Source organism: Acipenser ruthenus, chromosome 16, assembly GCF_902713425.1.
Source record: "Acipenser ruthenus chromosome 16, fAciRut3.2 maternal haplotype, whole genome shotgun sequence".
NCBI lineage: Eukaryota > Metazoa > Chordata > Actinopteri > Acipenseriformes > Acipenseridae > Acipenser > Acipenser ruthenus.
This window is the reverse complement of record NC_081204.1, coordinates 9,776,553-9,794,176: the sequence shown is the minus strand read 5'-3', so window position 1 is coordinate 9,794,176 and position 17,624 is coordinate 9,776,553. Positions and strand designations below refer to the sequence as shown.

The following is a 17,624-nucleotide window of genomic DNA, read 5'->3' as shown; positions in this document are numbered from 1 at the left end:
CTCACCCTCTCTATCTCCCCCTGCCTCTTTTTTTAAAATCTGTATTCTGTCAAAACCAAATCGATTACGTTATCTCAGTTCTCATAATTAGCACACTGCCATGGAAACAAATGCATGTCAAAAGAGATAGCTAAAACCTGAGTGGGGAAATCAATGTTTTACTAATTTAAACTAATTGGCAGTGCCCTTGATAAGTCTGGAAGTTGGCAGAGGAAAGCTAGATAAAAAGACAAATCAATCCCAGTTCTAACACTGTCTGTATAAAGCTGTGTCCACTCTGCTAAAAATGTTGATGGCCAACACCAGGCAAAACTATATGGTGTTGATATTTCTTTAGTCCCACGGCCTGCAATACTCACACAAGTCACGCTGTTCCAAAGTCAATCTGAAACAGGTACTCAAATTGGCTTGAACTAGTGTGTTGCTAACATGAGCTTTGACATCAAAAGAAAAAGAAACCAGTTTGTTTTTGTTTTTTTTCCCCAGAAGTGTTGTTTCATATAGTGATTATTAATTACTTTGTTTTGTCTCTAGGCCTAAGAAAGTAATTATTAAATTGTGGTCAGGTATTCTGTTTGGCAGTATAGTTTGGCATGGTTTCCGTTTAGCTTTTAAGCAAATATTTGCTGCCAGCTATGTGTGGACCCATTTTGATGTTTTAAGACTTCTTTCTATGAACACTAAAAGAACAGCAAACCATCAGCTCATACAAAATTGTCTTATACCAAAAGAGACATGTACATATTATCTTAAATAAATCCTCTAGTTAAAGGAGAAAATGTATATTTTTCTTTCAATTTGCACGTTCCCATTAAGGTTCCAATTTTACTGTCACTTCTCCTTTGCGGTTTTGTGTCTGTGATAGAATTTCAGATGAGACCATTAAAAGAATAATAAGTAGTGTACTGCTTATGAATTAGGAGCTTTGATTGGCCAAGAGGATCCTAATGAGTTACAATGATCATTCTAACCCCTCTGTAATGTCTAGCAAGACAGGTTTTACAGCGAGGAATTGATTTTATTTTACAAGGCTCTTGTTCCCTCTCCTGTTGCACATTTTGAATCTATAGGGGCCAAAAAAGCTTACCTTGCCTTGCTTGTAAAAAAAAAAAACTTCAGGCCATTTATCATAATTTAGGAACTGTGTGACATGGTGATGGTGTGAGATTATGAACATGTTTTGTATTATAGTTGTCCTATAAAGGTACCGTCTCTTTGCCTTTAAATACTGTGGTAAATAAATAAATACTGTGGTAAAGTATAATAAAAAGGTGTGAAGCAAGCATTGCAGAACCCTTTGGAATAACTTCATCATGGTCCTTGAAAATAGCTGTATGTAAGAGATTTCTTCTTGAGGAAATCTTTATTTAGAGCTCTTGCTAGTTCCAACATTAGCTGTTTTTTTCTTTTATTTTACAAATGTAATGGGTGACTTTGTACAGGAGGCAAAACAAAGCAAGTCTGGTCCAATGTGTGATACACAAGAAATCGTGTCCGGGAATTGTTTTACAGTGTTTGTGAACCGTGTGTCTTTACATTGTGTTGTATGTGATCTGGCCCCTGCAGTCTAAAGCTGGTTTGGACTGTGTTTGAGTGTCAATAAGAAGCTGTCTGCCATGTGTTATTTTGTGGTTGTCTTGCATATAGGCATCCTGGTTTGGCAGAAATGATTGGGAATGTATGTCTGTGTTATCAGGGCAAACACAGTGATGGCTATGTGATGTGATGTGATGTGATGTGATGAGGGGAACCTTGGCAGTTCGTGAAACCACTTAAACATCAAAGGTTGTTTCTCAGTGATGAGAAAACAGGGTTAAACGCAGTAGTCCTGCACCCATTCCTGGGTTTCAGAACTATCATTACGTGAGCATATTATTTCAATAATCAGGATCCAGGAGTTTCAGCGATCAGGCTGCTGTTAAATAAATTATTTAACCCATATAGCAGCATGAACAACTCCTAATAGTAAAGCTACAGAAGGTAGTCATGCTGTGATAAGTGTGATCAGTTCAGAGCAGATTTTGCTCAAACTCCAGACAGCTTGCCATATCATTAATATTCCTAAACAAGGGGAGTTCTAAAACCCAAGACTGAGAGCAGGACTATGTACTATTGTGAGATACTAACACTCTTTAATTATGCCACAGTTTGCCTTTCGATTTGAATACGTATTGCACTTTGTAACAAGGCCCACCCTCCACCCCCTCCACCCCCTCCACCCCTTAACCATTGTGTAATAACTCACACATGATTTATTACATTGATGAGATAATGGTTATAATAAAGTGCTGCAGGATTTTATTGCAGTATTACAAAATGTAGTTGACACAATTCAAACATTTGTTTAAATCTACAATTACTTGAACATTTGAATACATTTCTTCTTCTTCTTCTTCTTCTTCTTCTTCTTAATATTATTATTATTATTATTATTATTAGTAGTAGTAGTAGTCGTAGTAGTATTAGTAGTAGTCTTAGTAATATTATTATTGGTATTATAGCAATATTCATGCTGGTAAATATATAGTTTTATACCAGCCAGGATATTATTTTTACTCTGATGCTGTGCTGTCATCATGACATGACAATTGGAATTGACTACTTTACCATTCCAACTGGGACTTAAAACACCTAGAATCATGACAAGTAAAACGATTCAGTACAGTTTTTATAAACGATCATAAAAAAAGGAAGAACACAGTAATATGACATTGAAAAAAAAGGGTCAGAAAAATGCAGAATTCAGTGCAATTCAAACAATAAACTTGAAAGGGCAAGGAATGTATTAAACATGATGCATACTTGACTAAGCTGTCATGTAAAATAACATCAAATATCTGCACTTCAGCTTTGTTGATGCTGCATATTAGATCCTTCTCAGTAAAATAACCCAATACTAAGCAGAGATTCTCTACCAGATAACATAATAATTGCAGTAACTGCACAGAATGCTTATGGATGAGGATAATATATTATTTGTTTATTGACTTTTAAGTATATAAAACAACAATGCTTTATAGTAATTATAAAGCACAGTTCTGGGTCAGGTTTATAGTAACCAGCCTGACTTGATGATATCAACACAAATGGAACATTTTAGGCAACCAATTAGCATTGAGTAATGATTCTGCAATTAAATGCAAACTTGTAAGTGTAACATACAGATGTACTGACAGACAGACACCTCTATATATCCCCAGAATCTGATATTTGCAATAACTTGTGCTCAATGATGTTAATACCATGTTTTGTGACAAGCGGATGAGTGGTTCTCTGGATATATGGAACAGTGTGACATATGCATGTCTGTACGACTGCCTCCTCTATATCCCCTTACCCGCAGGATTTCATCACCGGGGGATAAGAAACTCCAGTTGAGGAGATCATTGGATATCTCTGATGTCCATAATAAACTCCTCTCCAGTTGTGCAATCTCATTGGATATTTCTGATGTCCTTAATAAACTCCTCTCCAGTTGTGCGATCTCATTGGATATTTCTGATGTCCTTAATAAACTCCTCTCCAGTTGTGCGATCTCATTGGATATCTCTGATGTCCAGTTACCTGACTGTAATATTTTGGCACCAGCAGGCCTTCCACTGAAGGGTTGCTGGGATTTGAAGTTCTCTGATTTGAATTAACATGAAACAGAGAGTCCAGGCGAGGCCACATGCCCCCAAGCATTCCTTTTGATATTAATCTGATGTACACAGTAATTAAACCTCTTCTGACACCCAGTTCATTAAGTCACACCCAGTCACAATATTAGTTGTAGAGTAAATGTTCAACACCAGATAAATCTGTAAATTGTGTTTGGGGACGTTGCATCAGAAGGTTTTGCCATTGACAGCATTATAGGCTTATAGGCTTTGAAAAGGTGAGTTCTGTTATATATATATATATATATATATATATATATATATATATATATATATATATATATATATATATATATATACCCTGACCATTTATCCTTAATTTGAAAAAGTGAAATCTAGGCAATTAAATCTTCAAACAAATGTTCTGTGGGATCGACTTCCTCCAAGAAGTGATTTGTAATTTGCTGTGTGTTTGACCCGGAGAGATGGAAAGATTAAGTGGAACGGAAGTTTAACTGGATCATTGTGCATGTTCTGCAGCAAATTTCTCTAATTCACAGTTTTATTTTATTTTTATTTATTTTTTTGCCAGGAATATTACAATTCACAGAGACTATTTGAGGCAGGAAAACCTTTCAAAGCAAACAAAAACTCATAATAACACTGTTCATTTATCACTGGAATCAAATATCATAGCCTAATTGGAAATTAAACTGAGAATAGTCTGTGCATTCATAGAAACAGGAGATGCATATAACTAGCATTCTGAACTTCATATCAGGTGGAGTCTTTTTAATTTCTGGTTGCACTATTTTACTTGAAAGTTTAAAAATGCACCCTTTCCACTGAAACCTCTAGGAAAATGTTGCAGCCTGCATTGCTACTAAGTGGTTGTATAATGTGTCCTTGAGTTTCCAGCTTTTGTAAGAAAATATTTTAGTATTGAGAGAGTTGTGGAAAGTTTGTTTGAAAGAGAGCTGTTACAGGTGGGTTTCTTTGAGGTGTTGATGTCTCTTCCAATAACGTGTGGTTATATACCTGGGCCCCGATAGGACACCTGAGGGCCTTGATTTTCAGTGGCTGATCAATACTTTATTCCTTGTCATTGCCACATAACAAACTAATATTTCATTGTCTATCTGGACATAAAACTCCATATCCAGGCAGCTGATAAAATATGTGTGGGATATTTTTTTTTAAAGTTTCTAATACTAATAAAAATTGTTAAATGTTCATTTTATTCATATATGATAGGTTCCCAAGTTTAAATATGGCAGTCATTGTAATACAAATTGTAGTTTTCCAATCTCTGATCTGATCAACTTTAAAGCATGAGTGTAGGCTATGCTTGTCTTTAAGGAGTTAAGCTAAGAGTTAAGGTTTAAAAAAAAGTAGTAACACCTGCCCACAACCTACAATTTGCTTTGAATTTTAACTAACCTCCTCACCAGGTAGAAACCCTACCCTCATCCTTGTCCAGCACCACAAATACATCACTTGTCGACTGAGGCAGAACTGAATGAGTGGTGAGGGGTCGGAAACACTAGTCTACTTCTGAATTTATAATGGGGCTTACTCTTTTCTTTCTCATTCTGATGAAGCCTCCCCATAGTCTTCATGTTTGACTCATAGTTTCCACTCACGTGAGACCACATTTATTTTGTAACGGAAAGATAAGCCTCTTCGAAATATTCAGAATAGTGCTATATCCTGCCTTTTTGTTTTCAAACAGCATTTCTGCACACTTTGCGTTAAAAATAGTTGATTCTTCAATGATATACCTAGGGTGCAGAATTTTTGAAAAACACTAGTATGTTTCTTACTAGTCCTGGTTTTGTGTGTTAGAGGTGAAGCAATGTATGTACTTGCATCCCTATGTATACTCTCTGTCTCGTATATATAGGCATGTGCATACACACACTCACACACATCAATATAGATCTCATATCCCATTTTAACTGCATGTTTTCTAATGTGACTTCCATGCTTCTAATAGATCAACAAATGCAAATGTGATATACAGTGCTGTGACAAGATGACATAGTACCACAAAAGTAACTTCCTATCTAATGGGTAACTGCTTCTTTGGAGCTCAGATCAATTGAAGCAAAAATGAATGGGGCAGAAATAAATGAAAGCTACAGGCCCTCTGTTACAGCACTTACCTCTCACATAGGGATGCTGAATTTGTCTAACCTGCATTTAATTCTGTGGAAAATGCCTTCATCCTTTTGTAATGTAGGGTACTTAACTGCTTTTTTTTTTTTTTTTTAATGGCATTGGAATGTTCTTATTCTCCATTTCATAAAGGGTGGCTGGGTGGAAACCAAGACCTTTGAAGGTTGCATTCTCAGCAGCATACGTTTACTTCATTGCATGGAACTCTATCTGGGGAGTCAATCATAACACATTTCATGGGATGTAATCCATAAACAGAATTTTTTTTTTCTTCTCATATTGGTGAATTATACCAAGGCGATCATTGAAAAGAAGAAGAAGAAGAAGAAGAAGAAGAAGAAGAAGAAGAAGAAGAAGAAGAAGAAGAAGAAAGTAATTTATTTTCCATTTCACATAGTCTGAAAAATGCCATTTGGATACCGCTTTAGAATTACACTAAATAAAGTGGAAACAATGGACAAAACTATTGCACATTTAATAAAAAAAATACCGTACTTTGCTTTTAAACTCTGTGCAACGATCTAGTTATCAAACGTTTTTTTGTCATACCATATTCCCTTGGATAATCTTGATGCTATTTATAATCAATGTCTTAAGGTCACAGTAGACTAGCCTATTTCCTTAAATGTATATTGTTGCTTTAACCCTTTTACCTCCACAATTGTTTATTTCTGATACTTCTGTCTGCATCAGGAATCTTCTGTTCCCCACCCTGGTCCCCCCACTGTAACTAATGCATGGCGTCACTAATCTCGACAAGGCTTAGTATGGCAGATGCATGAGGCCTTGCATATTTATGACACTCTATTGTGTTGCTTGGCTCTGTGTTAAAAAATGGTTGGAGGTTAAAGGGTTAAAGGTTACAGAGGTTGTGTGCACTTGTGTGCTCTGCATCTGCGGTCTGGAATGCTGTGCTACTAGAGAAAGTCAAATTGATTCCTAACCAGTGTTTAAGATTGCTTCCAAGACTTGCTTCTTTGGGGAATTGGAACTTCAACCAGTCACATCCATGCTCTGCATCCCCCGAAAACAGCAACACACATTCTCCCCACTCATTCGCTCACTCCCCCCTCCCATGCTAAGTAACGGCGTGACCCTGTCCCCTTATAATACATGTAACATAAAAGACAAATGACACAAACTGAACAGACAACAAGTCATGCAACAAAGCAATTGTCCGGGTCGTTACAATATAATTTTTAATTTGAAAGTAGAAATATATGAAAGCATGATGACCTATATTATAAAAATCTTCACATTAGATATACAAAACAAAAAAATAAATAACGTTGGCTTTATTCTTAAAATGTAATTTGCTTTGAGTTTGTGTAGCAGCAAAGACATGGTTTTCCAACTTTGTAAAATGATGCTTATTTATTTGGGAAAGCACACATTTGTTTTCACTTTCCATACTAACTTTAACACATTGTTTAAATACTGTTCCCTGTGGTGCATTACTGTAAAAGCCACATGTAAGTTACTTGATTAACTGAACGACATTCCCTGTGCAATGCTGCAGTTTTTATCCCAAAGGATGAAATCCCTCCTCAAGGTGGATGGTGACCATATTTTCATGAGCTAATGCAATAACACTTACAGCACTGGTTGAAGTGGCTCCAATAACCTGTAGTTGTTGTCTATGATGTTGTTTTGTTCTACTTCTGTAAAATGAGCAGGTAACACTTTAAAAATAAGCCCTTAATTTGTTCACCTTTTCACTGCTCTGAAAATTAAGCATGATGATGACTTCAAGCCTTCTAAACGAATCGATGCTTAGTAATAAATATGACAGATAATGTACAAGTTTGTCGAGATAATAATTTAACAAAATGGTTTTATTTTATTTTTTTCCAATATACCCATTGCAAGAGGGCTGCATTGGTGTGACATTAAAAATGACCTGACATACAGTGACAGTTATTAAAAGGACTTATAACTCAATATATAATGCTTCTTTATTATAACACTGGAACTAGTGCCATATAATAATGTTACATGTGTTCTGCCTTAGAAAGAAATAAGTACAAAGGAAAATGGTAGTCACAACCATATTGCCTTATATATATATTTTGTATTTGTTTGTTATTGTTGTTCTTTTTCTCTATATTTGTTTTTCTGCCTGTAACAGCATTCCATTTATTTACGACAGAGTTATGAATTTCAAGATGCCATTGTGTCGGACATTGTAGTCTGCCAGTCTCCTCCATTTCACAGTTTTGTTGTGAATTGCAAATGCTTGCCCTCGTTTTATATTGGGATCACGGTCTGCTAAAGACCTGTTAACAGCTCATTGCATAACCCCTGAAGCCTACAATCGGTGCATAATTTGGAGTGCCCTGGGGTCATTGTGCATGTAAATCAGACAAAATGCTACAAACATGTATGTGGCAAGGAGTTTCATTCCATGCCTGATTTTCCCATTTAAAAAGAGTAGTGTCCCAAACAGTTTTCGAAACAATGTTGCCATATTAAGAAATGTTTTATGTTACTGTAACAAATAGAGTGTTGGGGAGTAACTGTAATCTGATTACACTTTTCAGTAACTTGTAACTGTAATGGTTCCTTTTTCAAACAGTGTTAACAGATGTCATTTTCTGTGAAATAAATAAAGTAGTTACTTTTAGTAAAAAAAAAAAAAAAAAAAAAAAGTACAAAGTACTACAGCTTGTGCATGACATGGAAATCACCAAGCGCTTCAACAGTGCAAATCAACTTTACTTGCTTTTCATATCAAATTCTCATCAAAGGAGGAAAGGAGTGGGTTTGATAGCTGGATCTACAAAGAATGTTTCCAGTCTGACCAAACCGATTTAAAAACAAATATCTCTGTAAAATGTAAGCTTTGTCTGAGAAGTAACTATTTGTAACTTTAACTGTAACTGGATACATTTTTTCAAACTAATAATTACTGCAGCTAGTACATTTTTGTTGAAATGACTTTTAAAAAGCAACTTCCCTAACACTGCAAATACACCATATGGAAGCTTATGTTATTTTAGTTTTGCTGTAACAAAGTTGAAATGATGTAGTCAAAGAGCTTTCCTACAGCTAAAACTACCTCTGAGGAAAGTAAGCAGTGAAGTAAACCTTCCTTCTGTTAACATGAGAGTTTGTACAAATCCAAGGGTTTCTGTTTTGCTTTCAAGAAGTCTAGGGGTTTGAATAAATAAAGTAATAGATTTAGGCCCTGTCCATTACAAAAGACATTTCCCAAAAGCCATTTCTCAGGAGAAGATGAATTGCACTTCACACACACACACACACACACACACACATATATATACACACACACACACACACTTTGGGACACACTTTGGTACAAACTTCAAATGAACCTATGAACATTGTTATAGGTCAGGTAAGGCCAGACCTTTGTGCTACTGAATACCAAACATTTGCCACAATTCACTGAGCATTCCCTAACTCCAATTCAAATGTTCTGCATGTTTTCAGTTTTTAAAAGGTGTATATAGAAGGAATGCTTAATAAAACTGTAAGTCATAAATTTTTTTGTTTTACTACAAAAGCCTTTCATTTTGTAATCCTTAATGCAGACAATGCTATCACATATTTAATAACAGCCTAATCAGGGATAGGTCCTGTAACAAAATTTGATTAAAGGTAGAATTTGATTAAGACTGTCAGCCTAGGCTGCCTTTGTGGTACCCCAGTTTATACGGTATTCAGAAATTGCAGTTTATTGATTACTTTAAGGTAAACGATTCAGGGGAAGACAATCAACTGACTGCCAGTGCCCTGGCTGGTTCACACTCTCTCCCTCACGTCAAAGAGACAGTATCTCACTGTCAGAGCTAGAATAGGTAGTATTAAGTACATTTTTAACCTGAGCTGTCGAGACATGAGGAACAACAACAGAACACAGGCAGTGAGTTACCTTCAATTACTGAGCGCAATGTGAGGCAGCCCACTGCGTTTGTGTTGTCTTCGAATCATTGTCAGGAACAGGGCCACCATTTTCCATCTGGGCTACATAGCTAATGGCTCACCAATGATATGAAAGGAAATACAATCCAATGCATTGGAAAGGACAGTCACATTGACTGATCATGTCCCCAGACCCCCATAACAGCAGACAGTAACGTCCTATGATAGCGTAATTAGAACAGTTGGCATGTGATTATTTTAATGCTAACATGAATGTAAAAATGTTTTTCATATCCACCTATTTGGATCAATTGTTCAGACTTTTAGTGATTATCTACTGCAAAGCAACGCACAGTCACCCAGGAATGTTGCTTGGTTCAGAAATATTCTGCACCCTCACCTAGAAAATCCAAGGTGTGTGTTTTCATTACATTGTACAAACTTACGAATCTGTTCAGCTCAGTTCAGCAGCATGTATTTTTGCCAACAAAACCTGCTTCGACCACACATGCTGCACATGAATTCTAACCAATTTTATTTAATTTGTTTTCATCAACAGATGCTTATAATAACGACAAATTCTGGCACTTCAGCAAACTTCCTGTAGCTTTTTGTAAATGTAATATGGGATACGGATGCTGGCTAGCCATGTATTTAAAGCATACCAATGTCAAGCTCTCGTTTGCTATGCTGCCTAATAAGGGAATTCTGTTTTCAAGGATAACTCCAACTTCTAAATGAATGAAGTTTTGTTTTGTTTTTTGTTTATTGTTTTTGTTAAAAGGGTCACTTCTTGGTGTTCGCCAGGTCTACAGTGTCTTAACCAACGTCTGCAAAAATCATTTGAGAAACACATAATAATTAATTGATAAGGGCAAGATCTGAATAAATGTGCACTGAGATGTTCACCTGAGATAAAGCAGCTGAGATGTCAAAGCTTGTCCACCTCAGGAACATTTTTGTATAGTAAAAATGGAAATGAGTAGAATGGAAATGAGGCACAAAATGGGCAACTTAGCTGCCCCCATGGGCCACTCAGTAAATCAGTGTGGGCGTTTGGATGGAGATCCATGCATCCTTGTTTACAATCTGAGAGAACTGCAAGTCCCCTATTGAGACCCACGCTGACTGGCTTAAACCAAATGAGTGTCCACCCAACCATCTGATGTTTTTTAAATGCCCTGTTTCTGATTTGTAAACCACATTATATCTTTCAACTATGTAAACTTGTCGTAATAAAAGTTCAGTCAAATACCCACATTTCCTTGAACCTGGCTTTTTGTTTCTTGATTTCTTTGCTCTAAAACATCTACCGTTATGTGCTACCATGTGCAACGTAAATCAGGTCTTTGTTATATTCTGAAATGAATAGCAGAATAATGCAGGAATCACTTGGATTGCCTCAGTTAAGTTAAAACAAAAAAAACGGTTTAATACAGTAGAGCTTTTTTTGTTTGTTAAGACAGCAAAAAAGGCAATTAAAAAAAAACAAAAAACGTTGGATTATTATTGCAATTAAAATGTTGCTCGCCATACAAGTGTTTCCAATGGGATGACTATCGCCATACCCTCCCCCATCACTGCACTGAACCACAGCCAATAAAACCCAATGTTTCTAGAAATTCCACCAGCATGAAAAAAAACAAAAACTTTTGTTCGGTCGCCATGGGAACCAATATGGTTACAGAATTGACTCTCATCCATGTAGGGGAGGGGGCAAAGTGCGGCGCTATTTTGTTCAGACAGAAAAGTATTGGAAAAAGGGACGGCTTTTGGAGGCAGCTTGGGGAAGGGTGGTCTTAAACACTCCAATCTGTGGCCAATCCTCCGCCCACTTAGTTCTTGAATGCCAATGGTACAGCCCCGTTTTGTTCCTTGATACCTAGGTGTCGGGTAACCTGTAACTCAAGATAGGCGGGTGGAAAACTAGAGAAAGAGAAAAGTGGGTGGAGATAAAAAAAATGAAAGAGAGCAAGAGGAAAGAAGGGAAGGAGCAGTTCAGACAGCAAGCTACTTGCAACAAGCCGCGCAGGAGTGGGAACAAAAAAAAATCCTCTCTATTTTAGCTAATGAGACAGCTCAAGACGTCTCCGCTCGTTGCTGTTTGGCTAATGCTGTCATGTGATTGCCCTTGTCTTTTCTTTCTTCGTTTTTTTTTTAAGCAGCCAAAGGCAGGGCTGATAATCAACCGCCGTTGCTTCTGCTCTTTTTATTCGATCGGCTGATTCTTTCTTTTTCAGTGTACCGCTAAATCATTTGCTGGCACGTATCAACGGGAGGGACTCGCAACACACGGGCAGCGGGGGTCAGAAGGAAGACGCGGAGGACCTGGGTTTTACAACAGCAATGCCGTTGCACTTTTAGTACTGGAGGTTTTAAAATACACGGTTAGTCTCTGCATTTCAAATCCTCTGCTCTTGTATTTCTTCCTTGTCTATGTGGCAGGGCTCTGGGATCGGTTGGTCGAGCCTGCCGCCTCTCCTCTGCCTGTTAAAGTGTTCTATTTGTAGATAGGGAGAGAGAATTGAAGGGGAGAATTTTTTGCGCCTCCTAGCCTCGCTGGATACAATATATTTATGTATATTTGAACCACAAAAAAAATAAATAAATAAAAAACACAACACAAAACAGCAAACAAAATATGATGTCAGTTTGCTGCATGGAACTGGGTAAGGGCATACGTTTTCTTCTTATATGCAGGTGCATTTTGGCTAGTCTGCGTGCGCATAGACCTGCTTGCTTTTGTTTTAATCATGTGTAGGTGTAAAAAATAAAAACAGTGCAGTGTTTTCCATCGGAATGTATTCAACTGTAGCTCTCTTTTTCTTATCACGGCTAGCATGTTGAGATGATTGAGGGGGCTTTGTTTTTGCAGGGCCCCGACAAGGTACAGAATGGCAATGCAGGCCTTTGGCAAAAAAAAAAAGAGAAAAAAAAAAGGTCTTGGGCTTATTACTAGCCTGAGGAAGCAAAAAATATACCAGTAACTTCTTTTTACCCTGCGAGAGCGTTGATGAGAGCTGCGGGGTCCCACTGTTGAACTTAAAATTCGGATATCGCTGCACTTCAAACATTCTTTTTAACAAGGTTATCTTGTGTATACTTTTATAATATATTTAAGTATTTTAAATGGCGGTGTTTATTTGAAGAAAAAAAAAAGTGATTTAAATTAAGTGGTGACATTCCCTCTGCCGCCCTCTTCTACAATTTTAAGTTTTGTTTTGGTGCTGCTCCTTAGTTTTTAGCGTTATATCCGAAAGAGAAAAACAAACTTTTTAAAACCGTTTTCTGAATCTAAGCGCATTGTCGGTACCGCTGGTTTCCAAATTTGCCAGTGTGTTTAGTTTTATGTATGTATGTATGTATGTATGTATGTATTACAAAAAAACGGGATGTGTGTTTCTACTTATACACCGAAGTGTACAAATATGTGCTTTTGTTGGGTTTGATTGTAACTCAGTAATATTGCTTGTGTACACAAATTGACCAAATAAGCACCTATTTTGTTTAGTTTATTTAAATTCTTTATGGAAGTACAATCGTATCGAATGCTTTGTGAAGTTCTCTGTTGAAAAATATAATAATAATAATAATAATAATAATAATAATAAATAATAATAAAAAAATAAATGTGCAAGGTACCCACATGAGTTTCGATGCGTAAAGACTCGTTAACACGAGTAAAAGAAAGACACGGTATTCAACATGATATATATTTAATAGAACTATTAACTCAGTTCTCTGTTAATTGTATTTGTCTAATCTATTCGTTTAACTTTAAGGGAAAGGCAGTGGGTGCTCGAACGAAGTACTGGAAATCAAATCTGCAGCCCAGGGAATTTTAAATAGGTCAGGGAAAACGCAAAGAAGAAAGTGAAATAATGTACACAGTTAAATACGGATACCAGTGCAAGGACCTGAGAGACTCTCGCGTCCTGCAGCACCGTTGTCCAAACCACATTTGAGATATTAATGTCAATCATGAACCTTTTGTGGTATGCATGAATTTTATATTTCCGTCGGTGTTTGAAAATGTGTTGGTATCCGTGTTGTGGTGGTGCTTGGATTACTCACAAATCATTGTTGATACCGTGTATTTTCCATTTAGGCTACATATTTATTATATCTGGATATTGTAAGGGAAATACATTTTAAGGCCCGATTTTAAGTTAGATACCGCTAGTTTAACCATTCACTACTAAATTTGTGGGTATCAAATGTCAACAGTCTCAAAGCTAAATTATCCTGTGTTCATCTGTAGTGGACTCTGTAGGCCACTATTCATAACAAAGGCCTTTGCAGACAATATGGCTCAAGTACATACACCCAATGTTCAAAAACTGGTGGCCCTCCAGACAGTGAATTCCTGAATGTTAGCAGTACATTTACAATTGGTTAATTTGCAGCTGTGAAAGGTTTCCAGGCAACACATGTATTTTTCTACAGTAACTCTTTATTTTATTTGTTTTATTGTAACCTTATTTAACTGGACGTCTCAAGGCTGTCGGGAGCCTGATTTGGTCACTTAAGTAACTGAACCAAGCAGCCAAATAATAATTAAAAGCTGCATCGAATGCGAAGCCCCATGCTGCTTCCAGTATGTTAAGTAGTCATTGTTTACACCATATTTCTTCGCCTACAGTAAGGTGTTTAGAACCATATTCCCATACAGCATATTAGCATAGATAGAAACAAAACGTGTGTTCATTGACACTTTTTGGAGCAGGTTTAACACACAGCCCTGGAAGACTCTTTCTTACAGTTGCTCCTAAGTTGCTGTACAATTGTGAGGTACAAAGGCAGTTCAAAGAAGCAATTTCTCATAGGAGAAAGGTCTTGGTTTCTCTTTGATGTCTGATTCAAGCTTATCATGTTTACTTGGTTTATTCTTACTGCTGGCAATTGATTTAGCCCAGCAAGATATTTTCTTAATTTTACCCTCTGTCTCTAGACTAATAACCCCAAAAGGATATATTATAACAGTATTTAAAAGTGTTGATGTATTGTTGTTTTTTTTTTGTGTGTGCTTATGTAGGTTCTATATTTTCTAATTGGTAGCCTTGGTGTTGTATTAATTGTATGTTTTGTTGGTACTATGTGTGTTAAGCACATTTGAAGTATGTGAAACACCAAATATATTCTTTTGATAGCTTGCCAAATGACCACAAGTAGCACACTTGTTGTTTTAAAATAAAAAAAAAAAATGATTAATGTGGCAGAAGTACTGGGTCAGTTGGTGGAGGGAGGGAGAAACCTCCACTGAGTAAAGTTGTTTTCTCTATTTACCTTGTGGAAATAGCCTAGTAGGTTTGTTTGTTCACTAACTTATCCAGGATCTAAAAGTGTGTATTTAAGAAAGCATTCTGCCTAAAACACAACTTTTTTTTACATTACATCCCAAGCCACATGTTTTGTATTAACTACTGACGTGCACTTTATGTAAATTTCAGGATCCGGTTCTATTACTGGTTCCTACGATAGGAAAAATATCTTGCTTCCAGATTGCTCCCCTAAAGAGGTGTTGAGAGGTAGGCAACTCATTTTGAATAGTTTCACCAGGATCTGTCACTTCTTATCTGCTGCCAGCTTTCTTTGGAACTGGTTTGTTCATAAACACAATTTCTTATTTGTGAAATTAGAACTATTTAATGCCAAATGGTACTCCATTTAAATGGCTTGTTTTTCAAGAGTAAGCTATTCACCTGTGACAGTTAAACTGTTATCATGGATTGGTAATTAATCCCAATTCATACTGCAGGCATCAAGATTCAGGACACTGTTTGGAAAGGCAACCGAGCAACCATTAGACTCTCCACCGGAGGAGCAATGTTCTGTGTGGGGAATCCATTTTGAAGTTTGCCTTTGACAGGAGTTTTGTGAATTTAATTTTAGGAGGTATTTTACATATACTGATACTGTATTGAAATTACCATACGTTTGGCAGCAATCCTGCTGCAAGTAGCTTCACGTACAGTACCTTCATCAAGGCCACATACAAAATTGCATTTTTTTTTTTACTTTTTATTATCTATTAGGAAGAAACACCCCGTAAAGTACTGTAGGTTAAAACATAACGATTTTAATGCTACAGTGACGTCAATTGTAAATGCATTATCCTGACGAGTTTATTTCTTATTGCATTTAAATCTTATGGTGCTAAGTGAAAATTGGAAGGAGTGTTCAGAATAGCTACAGAAGAACCTTATTTACACTGAAGATTGAATTTATATAAAATCACAATTGGAGATCATAAATAGGCAGTATTTAGCCTTCAGTAACTAACTAATATCAAATTGTAGCCTAGTTCTTTAGTAGCCGATAGTGTGATTTGTATAGACATTGGTAGGTTTACGTTCAAATGTTCAGTTTTTGCAGCTTCTTCAGGGCAATTTGTAGAAGTTGGAATAGGAGGACTGCAGCACCCAAGTGTAGGGTGATTCAAGGTGCATACCAGATTGATAAAGGACCCTAAAGGACATTCACAGAATGGCATTTCTAGAACAGTGGAGCTGCTGTACAGTGAGAAGCAGGAAAGGGGGTGTTTGATTTGAAGTGGTTGGAGGTGGTTCTTGCAGAAAAATGACAGATAACAAATTGATGGGGGAGGGGAAATGAAGTGTTGAGTACCAGCATTACCATGAAAGAGGCTGTGTGGTTAGTTAAAGGTTCCTCTTTGACTCGGTTAAATATTAACAGTTCAGTAAATGAAAAGCTGGGCTTCTAGTTTTGTGTGGGTAATTCATCACAGGACATGAGTACATTTGGATAGCAGCATTAGCATGTAAGCTGAATTTGTTGTTCAGTAGGAGGGAACTTGAAATCTGAGCGCTGTTGATTTTATTTTCGGTTGGAATGAGAGACTGCAGTAGTGTTCTGCGGTATTTCGGTATATCGAAATATCATGATACAAAAATTATATGATACCTAATATCGGGTTAAAAAAAAAATATCGATATATCGTTTTTTTTCGATTCCGTCTTTTTTTTGGTGATATATCGTGTTTTCCGGTCTGGCTATTTTTTTTTTTTTTTTGAGACTTCAAAACAACACTTTAATTGTGTGCTTTAAAAACGATATGAACTTTTTTGCATATACCGGAAGAAACTAACTTTCCTGCGCTGCGCGTTCTCGGAAAATTTAATTACAGTACTGCCCAAGTATCAACATGGCGGACGCGGGAGAACAGCTGGTTTCTAAAGCCAATTCCACTGTAGTGTGGAACTATTTTGGTTATCCATTAAATGAAAGCGGCAATCCAGTTGAAGGTGGACATCCAAAATGTAGGAGGTGTTTGAAAGAAGTCAAAAACAAGGGAGGAAACACCACCAATTTATTTAAGCATTTATCAGATCGCCACCCCAATCTCTTTGTTGAAGTGAAGCGACAGCATGTAAGTTAGTTACAGTTAAAATAGTTCTACTTTTACTGTAGTTCTTTTGTTCTACATATTATTGAGATTCTGTGAATTACATCTCGCCTTAAAAATGTAAATAATGCACCCAATTAGTATTTATATGTGTGTGTGTGTGTGTGTGTGTGTGTGTGTGTGTGTGTGTGTGTGTAAGAAGTTGAAATAGTACAATACTATATAAAAAAAGCACTGTGTAAAGAGAACATAGGAACGCTCTAAAAGCGGATCAAAATGCCGTTCGTTAGTTCACCAAGATGCAAAAATATATTTTGCAGACGTGTCATTAAAACGACTCCATGTTATAAATTGTTAACACTTTATATATTCCTTGGATTTTGTCGTAAAACATTTTTTTTGTGTGTGTAAAACAATTAGCTTTCATGCTGGAAACGGACGTCTGATTGTTGCAAGTTCAGCACAAAAACATACAGTACAGTACACAGTACATAGGCTGCATAGTCCCGTCCCCCCGTCCCCCCGTCCCCCCGTCCCCCCCCCCCATGTATAGTTCAAGGCGTGCATACGCGATTCAGCAGGTAAACGATGTGCTC

At 36.8% G+C, this 17,624-nt stretch overlaps 1 protein-coding gene across 5 annotated transcripts in view; it reads left to right on the top strand.

Moving 5' to 3' along the window:
* The window catches only part of LOC117412287 (dystroglycan 1-like), a 194,225-nt gene that overhangs the window by 159,023 nt on the left and 17,578 nt on the right, over positions 1 to 17,624 (top strand). Inside the window, exons 1-2 of one of the 5 annotated variants that reach the window (XM_034020518.3) lie at positions 11,545 to 11,604; positions 11,903 to 12,049. The exons of 1 other annotated variant lie outside the window; for it this stretch is intronic. The gene's annotated coding sequence lies outside the window, so the exon portion shown is untranslated. Of the gene's footprint in view, positions 1 to 11,544; positions 11,605 to 11,902; positions 12,050 to 12,085; positions 12,332 to 12,645; positions 12,750 to 15,171; positions 15,191 to 17,624 lie in introns of those variants that run through there. 3 more of the 5 variants (XM_034020519.3, XM_058988748.1, XM_058988751.1) reach the window with 3 other exon arrangements.